We start from the raw sequence: 9,251 nt of genomic DNA on the forward strand, positions 1-9,251 counted from the left end.
ACACATATTATTTAATTATATCTATTATTTATTTTAATTATATATAATAAAATGACTATTCATTGCTAGCATACAAGCCGCTCTTTACAGTAAAATATTGGGAAACATCCAATTTGACAAATAATTAATTATACTTACCCTCAAACGAGACTTCAAATGTAGATCTGAAGCCTGAAAAGAAACCCACAGAAAGTTTTATCTGAAAGGATGACACATTGCAAGAAAAAAACAATATTAGTTAATTAATCAATTAACATATTAATGATTCAATAACAACTTTTAATAGGCCATTATGCCTTGTTTGCCAAGGGACAACTGTTGTCGCAACACAGCAATAACAGGTTTAACACTTATTTTTATACAGTCTATGGTTTAACACCAACTAATTGGACAATTAGCTAGCAGACTAAACTAGATGCTAACCTGGCAAACATTTACTTTTTTTTTTTTTTTTACCAACATTGTCATTGTAAATGAGGCTATTGTTGCAATCTACTTAAAATGACTTCAGGTGGAATATTTGCTGGCAACGATGAAACTAAAAATGACTGTATTTTAACGTCGACATGCCCACCAACTATTGTTACTGTAATAGCTCAGCTAGCTAGCTGTAGATTGCTAAATTAGCTGACTATTCACAACATTACAGCTATTAAAGATGAAACAAACAAAATACTCAACATAGAAACTTTATGTAATATGTTAGCATTTTTTCCTTAGCTAATGCTAGCTTTCTACAACTTTAGCTTAGCAAGTATGTTGGTCAGTTAAGGAAGCCAAATATAGCATCAATAACACTTTCACCAACCTTGACCCTGTAAATGAGGCTAACATTGCAATCGAGTTTACATTACTTCAGGTGGAATATTTGCTAGCAACAATGAAACTAAAAATGACTGTATTTTAACATGGACATGCACACCATCCAATGTTACTGTAATAACTTAGCTAGCTAGCTGAAGTTAGCTGAATTAGCTGACTATTCATAACATTAGATTAAAAGAAACTGCGCATTTTGCTATTTAAAATGAAACAAACAAAATACTGAACATAAAAACTATGTAAAATGCTAGTATTTATTCCTAAACTAATGCTAGTTTTCTGCAATGTTAGCTTAGCAAATATGTTGGTCAGTTGAGGCAGCTAAACATAGCATAAACTACACTTTCACCAACCTTGTCTCTGTAAATGAGGCTAACATTGCAATCTACGTAGTTTACATTACGTCAGGTGGAATATTTGCTGGCAACGATGAAACTAAAAATCACTATTTTAACATGCACACCAAATAGTGTTACTGCAGCCTAGCTAGCTAGCTGTAGTTAGGTATGTTAAATTAGCTGACTATTCACAAAATTAGATTTTAAAAAAAGCAAACGTAGCTATTAAAAATGAAACAAACTAAATACTCAACAAAGAAACTCTATGCAAAATGTAAGCATTTATTCCTAAGCTAATGTTAGCTTTCTACAGTGTTGGCTTACAAATATGTTGGTTAGTTAAGGAAACTATACGTACCGTCAGCTATTAAAAATGAAACAAACAAAATACTCAACAGAGAAACTTTGCGTGAAAGGTTAGCATTTATTTCTAAGCTAATATTAGCTTTCTACAACATTAGCTTAGCAAAGGGTCCATGTCACTGGTTCAACAGCCCATTGGTTCGACATCCCATTAGTCCGACTGTCCGCGGTGCTGAACGGCTTGCGGCGGGTGTATGGTGCGCCGCGACCGGCTTGAGGCGGAGCAGGCTCACGGCTTATGTGTTTGTCACTTTCTTTTTCATTTTAACCCACACCATGATCTTTTCCTGACCCTAACCAAGTGGTTTTTGTGCCTAAACCTAACCAGCCCTTAACCACAGGGCATCATGATGATTTCAGAACAGACTTCGGAACAATGAGTTTAATATGGTCGGAACAATGGGATGTCGAACCAATGGGCTGTCGAACCAATGGGATGTCGAACCAATGGGCAGTTCCCTTTAGCAAATATGTTGGTCAGTTAAGGCAGCGAAATGTAGCATCCACTGTAAAGTGATGATTTAAGTATGTTTTTTCAACCTTTATCACATAACTTAGTTTTTGTTTTGACATATTTTACTATTTGTCAGTGGGGCAGGAAAACCATGGTTATTTCTTTGTGTGTAAAACCTTTTGGCCATTAGGGGACAAAAAACATCAGAACAAGCTAACAGCTATACTCCACACTGGCTAACGGCTACTTTAACATTAAGGGGGTGATCACACAGAAATGAGACGCTACAGACGCAGACACTTCAAAGACGCTTGAAACGCTGGAAGCGCTTATTCAATGCGCGCTAGCTACTGGCGTCTGATGCTCAAAAAAGTTGAAAATATTTTAACTTTTCAGTGTCTACGCACGTCTAAAAACACGAGTCTAAACGAGGTGTCTACAAAAACGCGCGTCTAAAAAGACGCTGGAAAAACGCCCATCTAAAAAGACTCTTGAACGCCAGTCAGACGCGCCGTATCATAGGAAAACAATGGTTTTACTGGCGTCGCGTTTCTAGCGTTTCATCTCGGTGCGATCGCTCCCTAAGTTGACATGAACATTATAATCAGTTTTCTTACATTACAGTGTATTACAATTATCATTATCGTATGATTTGGTGGTTGTGTACAGGGAGGTTATTTAATTCAATGTCCCTATAATATTGATTGTAGCAGGTTTAAAGTTTGCTCTTTAGGTCTTTTTCAGTGTCTAAATGCAGTTACATCAGTGATCGTCCTTCATTGTTGATCAAATTCCGGAATTACAAGAATACAAGGTACATATTTTTATAATATGGAGGTGGACTCCAATACAGAAAGAAAAACTAACAAATAAGTATCAGGAAAGAGAGGAAAACAAACTAAAACATGTCACACACATGTCCTTGTGCATCAGTCTACAGGGTCACAAAATCACAGAGCTAGTTCATTATGTAGGCTTATCCTCTATTTTGATAAGAGTCCATAAGCGGTCCCAAGGAGGTACTCCTTTCTCCTGATCACCATTTATTCTACTGAGCTACATTGATAAGATGGTATTTCCACCATTGCATTAACCCATTCTTTTCTTCGGGGTCTTTTTTGTCTTCCAGTGTCTTAGGATAACTCAACAGACAGTAATTAGACCAGTTGATTATGTTTTTATCTTGTAAACAGTTAATTAGTGATAATAAGAAATTCATCATAAGAAAAGCTATCCAGATGAACAGAAACTACATGTTTAATAAGTTAGATAATAACATAAAACAGCATAAGGATTTGGAAGGTTTACTTTGCACAGGATATTTGGCACTGAGTCCAACAACAGCGTGCAGTACATGAGTGCTGGGCTCTTGGGTTCAGTAGCTGTAGAGTGATGGCAGATAGTTCATCTGTTGGCACGACTGACTGGAGGCCTCAGCCCGTCACTCAGTCAGTCTGCCTTCTTTCCACTGCCGGGCTGAACACAGCTCAGTGATTTACAGGGACACTTTTCTTTGATCCACCATAACAAAAATATTTTGTAAAGGTGACTTGTTTGAATCAGGTCAACAGATTGCTTTTGCCAAAGGATCCATTGATTAGATTTTCAGTGTTAAAGGTGATCTACTAATAATTATATTTCACAAACCTGTGAATTAACAGTAGAGGAAACAACAAACACTTTGGGAAGTAGAAGTTTTGTTTTTAGTCATGCACCTCATGGCTGGTCATGGCCATTTGAACTTTTTGGGAGTAGTGCCAACTCCCAAAACAATATTATTTTTATAATTATGAATAATATTATTATGATCATTATTAGGGCCCCTATTATTATTAGCTAACAAACCATACGAACAAACAATAAGATAATGTGATATATACAAATTTGCAAATTTCCTCTTGTTATTATTCTTATTCTTCTTTTCATTTTTTCCTACTTTAATACTCCCCACATACACAAGTTTGACATGCTGCCCATGTCACTTATGGCAGGGGTTCCCAACTTGTGGATCGTGGTCCAAAAGTGGGTCATGGGCTCATTCTGAATGGACCGCAAATGACTTGCATACGTGTTAGGGCTAACGTGAGTGCATAGAATTTCCAGCACAGAGCCTTTATTTTGAAGTGCTGTTTCCTGCTGTAGAGTGACTAACAGACAGCTACTTGACAGACATAGCAAACTAGCTTGACGTCATGGCCAAACGCAAGTATGATGCTGAATATATTAAACTGTGTGGACCTTGGACTAATGACTAAGGAGAAATCTGGACCCCGAGGATGGATCACTTGGGAACCACTGGCCTATAGAGTGCTGTAGCGATTCTGTAGGCCGATGCCCAAGTCAGTTGCCCTGGTTCCCTCATCAGAAAACCTGTGGGATTTTTCCACTGGATTTTGGATTATTGCAGAAAATAAGCTCTGTGGCAAACAAACGTTTATGATACTTACACATTTATTCAGCAAGATAATCTTCATGAAAACCATTCTGATGATTCTTGAGCCTCACATGCAATCACCAGACGTAAAAAGCTAACATTAGACTATAAACGAATTACACCACAGTCGCATGACTTAATGTCGCCACAACGGCTATAAAGCTGTGCTCAGTGTGATGATGTTGTGCACTCATGAGTGTGGAGTACATAAGAGGTAACTCATTCCAAGTTTGACGATCAGTTCCTGGGGCACTCTGTAGCAGTGGTTCCCAACTGGTGGGTTGCAGATCAATAGTGGATGCTGGTCTATTATGAATGGTCTGCAAGTGACTTGCAAATGTGTCAAGTTTTTAAAAAACACTTTATTTTCAGGTACAGAGAATTTCCAGCATAGAGCTTTTATTCTGAAGTGCTAGTATAAAGCTAGCATGAAGAGAAATCTGGACCCCGTGGCTGGACCAGTTGGGAACCACTGCTCTATAAGAAGATCTGCCACTATTTGCAACTTCTTGGTCTGGCGAGAGATCTCACCAAGAGTGAGGTCAAAATATTTGTAGGTCACAACGTGGTGCAGACCTGTCACTACCCAGCAGGAAATTTCCTCTGTTAATTAGTTATATACTAATCAGCAGTCAATAAATGTATATTAATCTGGTGATTTGCCACCACATCTGATCACAGCATTACACCGATTTAGATTTTTAACTGTATTGTTACCCTGCTTTTGTGTCTGACACCTGGGGCTTTGAATTCGGCAGCATTACGTTCACTTTGTCACATTTTGGAGAGCAGGTAACAGGATTGGACCCAAATGCAGATTACAAAATGCAAATGATAAGGCCACTAAACAAGTTCATAGATTTATTGAAAAGACAGCTTACAGGCTAGTGTCCCAAAATCAAGCAGGTGGCAGAGGAACTCCAAAGAAAAGATGAGGACAAACTACCAAACAAAGCGCCTGGGCAGGTATGAGTAGGGAGATACTAATTAGGGGTGTCAGAACAGGTGCGCATGAGCTGACTACTGAGGCACAGGTGAAACTAATCAGGGCGGGGCAGACAATCAGAGCAGGAAATGAGGTGATCTGAAACTAGAGAAGAGGTGAGCAACAAAATAAAACAGGAAACATTGAATGAATAACAGAACATTTTCATTTCAGTATTTTAATCACTGAAGACATTTGTCTACACAGGTGGATCCCAACTGGTGGGTTGCAGTTCAAAAATGGGTCACAGGTGACCCTTCTGATTGCTTCGGACAAAGGACTCGTCTCTGTACTTGTTTTATTAGATCTTAGTGCGGCGTTTGACACAATTGACCATCAAATTCTACTGCAGAGACTGGATCACTTAATTGGCCTAAAAGGTTCTGCACTAAGCTGGTTTAAATCTTATTTATCTGATCGTTTTCAGTTTGTTCACGTTCATAATGAATCGTCATTACGTACCAAAGTTTGTTTTGGAGTTCCGCAAGGTTCTGTGCTCGGACCAATCCTATTTACTCTATATATGCTTCCTTTAGGTAACATCATTAGAAATCACTCTATAAATTTCCATTGTTATGCGGATGATACTCAGTTGTATTTATCGATGAAGCCAGAAGAAAGTAATCAATTAACTAAACTCCATAACTGCCTTAAAGACATAAAAACTTGGATGAGCACCAATTTCCTGATGTTAAATTCAGACAAAACTGAAGTTATTGTTCTTGGCCCCAAACAACTCAGATACTCTTTATCTGATGACATAGTTTCTCTTGATGGCATTGCTCTGGCCTCTAGCACTACCGTAAGAAACCTCGGAGTAACATTTGATCAAGATTTGTCTTTTAATTCTCATTTAAAACAAAGCTCACGGACTGCATTTTTTCATCTGCGTAATATTGCGAAAATTAGGCCTATCCTGACCCGAAAAGATGCAGAAAAATTGGTCCACGCTTTTGTTACCTCTAGGCTGGATTACTGTAACTCTCTATTATCAGGTAGCTCTAGTAAGTCCTTAAAAACTCTCCAGCTAATTCAGAATGCAGCAGCACGTGTACTAACAGGAACTAAGAAACGAGATCATATTTCTCCTGTTTTAGCTTCTCTGCACTGGCTCCCTGTAAAATCCAGAATTGAATTTAAAATCCTACTGTTAACTTATAAAGCTCTAAATGGTCAAGCTCCGTCATATCTTAGAGAGCTCATAGTGCCTTATTATCCCACCAGAACACTGCGCTCTGAGAACGCAGTCTTCACATTTAAGACTAGACTTAAGACTTTCCTCTTTGATAAAGCTTATAGTTAGGGCTGGCTCAGGCTTGCCCTGTACCAGCCCCTAGTTAGGCTGACTTAGGCCTAGTCTGCTGGAGGACCCCCCCTATAATACACCGGGCACCTTCTCTTCTTCTTCTTCTCTCTCTCTCTCCTTCTCTCTCTCTCTCTCTCTCGTATTCTATTACTGCATCTAGCTAACCCGGCCATTCTGGATGTCACTAACTCGGCTTCTTCTCCGGAGCCTTTGTGCTCCACTGTCTCTCAGATTAACTCATATCACAGCGGTGCCTGGACAGCGTGACGTGTGTGGTTGTGCTGCTGCCGTGGTCCTGCCAGATGCCTCCTGCTGCTGCTGCTGGCATCATTAGTCATTAGTCATACTTCTACTGTTATTATACACGGCTATTGTCACACATGTATACTGCCAGGTATTAATACATACTTTCAACATATTGTACCACAGTAGCCAGAACTATAACTATAATATTATTACTTTCAATAATGTTGTTGTAAGCTACTGTCATTACCTGCATCTCTCTCTCTCTCTCTCTCTCTCTGTCTCATTGTGTCATGTGGATTACTGTTAATTTGTTATGCTGATCTGTTCTGTACGACATCTATTGCACGTCTGTCCGTCCTGGAAGAGGGATCCCTCCTCAGTTGCTCTTCCTGAGGTTTCTACCATTTTTTTTCCCCGTTAAAGGGTTTTTTTTGGGGAGTTTTTCCTTATCCGCTGCGAGGGTCATAAGGACAGAGGGATGTCGTATGCTGTAAAGCCCTGTGAGGCAAATTGTGATTTGTGATATTGGGCTGTATAAAATAAAATTGAAAATTGATTGAAATTGAAGGTCCATTCTCAATGGACTGCAAGTGACTAACGAACATGTCAAGTTTGTAAAAACAAAAAACACACTTTATTTTGAAGTACAGTGAAATTCCAGCACAGAGCTTTTATTTTGAAGTGCTGTTTCCTCTTGTAAACTGAGTGACTGACAGACAGCTACTTGAGACAGACAGCTACCTGACAGAGACAGCAAACTAGCTGGACGACATGGCCAAACACAACTGCTGTGTGGACCTTGAACTGATGACTAAGAAGAAATCTGGACCCCGGGGCCACTGGTCTGCACTTAACTTTTGTTCCATGAATTTATAGAAATAGCTCAGTAATTGAAAATAAATGTTAAGAATATAACATGTTGGCACATGAAGAGAGTAAAGACATGAAGTTCCAAGGTCATGATGATGGTTTCAGCGATGGTTTTTATCCATTTCGGATCCTGTGGCCCCTGAAAGGCCCCACTTGGACCTGTGGTGGAAAAGCATCTACTACAGACAGAGCAGGTCTGCTCACTGAGTCACCCGTCTACAACTCAGAGCAGACAGGAGGCTATATTTAGCCTTTAATCACCTAACAAATTCACACTCAGCCCACAGCACAAATACCTCAGGCCCTCTTTATGTATTTCAGGAGTGTGATGAATTTGTTTCTGGGAGGCCTGACCGCTGGCTCATGGAAAGATGTTGATTTGTTTGACAGAAACGTTTCTAATGTGGTGCCAGAGTGACGGCATTTTTCACTGAACGGATAATGCAACCTCAAAGTCCTATATAAAAAAGGTTAAAGTAATTATCAGTGTAACTATAAGTTGGTACGTTTATTTCTAAAACACAGTAAAGAGATGAGTTATTGTGAGAAAAGAAAGATTTGACTCACTATTGTGAAAGAATTTGAGGTTTTTCTTTCACCTGAGTCCAGTGCCACTGCAGTGAAGTCATGCAAACCCCACCCTGCTTAGTATTTTTTCATTCATTCATTCATTCATCTTCTAACCGCTTCATCCTCTTGAGGGTTGCGGGGGGGGCTGGAGCCTATCCCAGCTACATCGGGCGAGAGGCAGGGTACACCCTGGACAGGTCGCCAGACTATCACAGGGCCGACACATAGAGACAAACAACCATTCACGCTCACATTCACACCTATGGACAATTTAGAGTTATCAATTAACCTAGTCCCCAATCTGCATGTCTTTGGACTGTGGGAGGAAGCCGGAGTGCCCGGAGAGAACCCACGCTGACACGGGGAGAACATGCAAACTCCGCACAGAAGGGCTCCCACGCCCGGGATCGAACCGGCAACCCTCTTGCTGTGAGGCGAGAGTGCTAACCACCACACCGCCGTGCAGCCCCAGTATTTTTTCATTTTATTTCAATTATCTGAAATTTTGCATGATCTTAACACTGCTGCAAAACCTTCTTTACACTGCTCGGAGTCTAATTTAAACATTCAAGATTGAATACTTCACATACAGTAACTGTACTGAGCAAACTAAAAATGTATGGAATTTTGTGTTAGGTTTTTAATTGTATTTTTATTTGTTTTAGGAATTAGTTTTGTTATTGTTATCTCTGTTTTTAATACTCTCTTATTTTGTTTGTTTTTAATCATGTCCTGCTCGTTTTTATATATGTAATACTTTACTATTTTATATGATATTTCATGTTTGTCATGTATGATGTATCTTAAGTACATTGAGTTTACACCTGTTGTATGAAATGTGCTATATAAGTAAACTTGACTTG

The sequence above is a fragment of the Epinephelus fuscoguttatus genome, linkage group LG13 (genome assembly GCF_011397635.1).
Source record: "Epinephelus fuscoguttatus linkage group LG13, E.fuscoguttatus.final_Chr_v1".
Taxonomy (NCBI): domain Eukaryota; kingdom Metazoa; phylum Chordata; class Actinopteri; order Perciformes; family Serranidae; genus Epinephelus; species Epinephelus fuscoguttatus.